This window comes from Cololabis saira, chromosome 5 (genome assembly GCF_033807715.1).
Source record: "Cololabis saira isolate AMF1-May2022 chromosome 5, fColSai1.1, whole genome shotgun sequence".
Classification (NCBI taxonomy): Eukaryota; Metazoa; Chordata; class Actinopteri; order Beloniformes; family Belonidae; genus Cololabis; species Cololabis saira.
This window is the reverse complement of record NC_084591.1, coordinates 2,452,892-2,454,971: the sequence shown is the minus strand read 5'-3', so window position 1 is coordinate 2,454,971 and position 2,080 is coordinate 2,452,892.

Sequence of the window (2,080 nt, the reverse complement as noted above, 5' to 3'; positions counted from 1 at the left end):
CTCTGCTTGAACTCTGGATGCCGCGGTGAACGGTCACGTTCCCTCGTCCTGAGCGTTATCTCTGCACCCTGACGACGCTCAGATAAACAATCGCGGTGGCGGTGATAAAGCACGTGGCGCTGGAAGCTGAGCCGGGTTCCTCCGCCTCCCGCCAGCCCGGCAGCTGTCCTCACAGCCGCCGCCTCCGAGCCCGGAGTTATTTTAATGTGCTAATTCCTGCTGCCGCTGGTGGACCGGCTCCTCGGCAGCAGTCGGGTGTTCCAGTCCGACCGCCCGCCGTAACGCAGTCTGAGTAAACTTGGGCTCGGTTCTCGCAGCAGTTAAAGGTATTTATTTATGACTTTATGTCTGTTGGTGTTTTGGTCGCCCGGAGTTAGAGTGCCTGTCAGCGCCTCTCGGCCCATGAGTTATCTTTGGGTCGCGTCGCTGGCACCCAACACCCCTGGCAGCAGAGGACACGGCTATTTTCTGTACCAAAGTGTTTGTCGTGTGGGGGGGGGGGGGGGCGGCAGCCACAACGTTTGATGATCCCAGTAAAAAAAGGTGAAAGGTTGGCTCCGTACAACAACATCCGGCTCTCAAAGCTGAAAGCATCGCGAGACTCCAGGGAACCGCAGTTCCTGGACTGACCACTAGGTGCCGCTCCAAAGCATTATAGCAGTATAATTCATGAAGCTCGTCAGGTGAAATGATGAAAAACCAAGAAAAGTGTCTGGAGTGCAGCCTGAGGCGTTAAACTCGAATTATGGTTCCGCTAGGGCTGGGCGATTTTGGACAAAAATTAAATCACGATTTTTTTTTTTCTCTGAAAACCCGATTTTCGATTTCGATTTTTTTGGTAAAACTACAAAAGACAATGGAATAAATTGTTTCAAATATTTTATCTTTATTTTTAAAGAAAAATAGCAAACACATTTCCCTATTGGGAATGAAGTGCAATTGAAAGATACTGTAAATCCTCCTTGAGTTTAGTAAAGTGACAACATTTACAATTTTCTTGACCAAACAAAGATGACTAGACGAGCTCTGTCTGTAATGCAGCCAGCTGCAAAAAAGGAAAATCGATTTTCCGATTTTCCTTTTTTTAACATCGATTGTGATTAATAAATCCGATTTAGATTTATAATCGATTAATCGCACAGCCCTAGGTTCGGCGTTAAATCAACGCAGAGCCTACGCCGTAGGGTACGCGGCTACGCGTTTTTTTTGGGGGGGTTTTTTGCACAATAGTTGTCCTTATCACTCTGACCGGAAAAAAAACGGAAGCTAAACAAAGTAGTGATGCACCGAAATGAAAATTTATGGCCGAAACCGAAAATAATAATAAACCCTTGGCCGAATACCCAACAATACCGAACATGGTTCTTCAGCAGTTTTTCATTTATTTTGCCAATTTTTTTACCATTGCATAAATCAAATACATTTGATTTAGGCTTTTCAAAGAAAAAAATATTTTACAAAATTAAAAGGTAGAAAATATTTATTGAACATAAAAAACTGAACATGTTTTCATTTCCCAGCATTATGTTGTTTTGGTTCCACCTCCTGGTGAATGTTGGTAAAATTCTTATGTGGTTACTTTTTGGTTGGCCAACGATTTATGTTTGTGGTGCAACCGGTACGGGAGCGGTCAGTCTATTTCCTTATATTACAACGCCGTTATTAATTGTTCGTTTTTTTCCCACTTATTCCACCGAACACCCAAAGTGTTTTTTTTGCCATTTTCGGCCGAACAATTTCGGTTACCGAACAATCGGTGCATCACTAAAACAAAGTATCACACTAGCGCTCTGGGGGGGTTTTGCACCGCGGCGAAATGGAGTGACGGAGAAGTCCGAAGGTTCACGACGGCGTCACGGCAACGGCGTAGGCTCTGCGTTGGTTTAACGCAATAAATCAGGCTTTAGGGTTAGGGTTGAGTTACTGGTTTAGGGTTGGGTTTAGGGCCGGGGATCGATTCAAATGTCAAGAATCGATTCAATTCCGATTCTTAAGATTCAGAATCGATTATCAAGATTCGATTCGATTCCGATATTGATTTGAGTTAGTGTTATTAAAACTGTTTTTTGAGCTGTTGCAT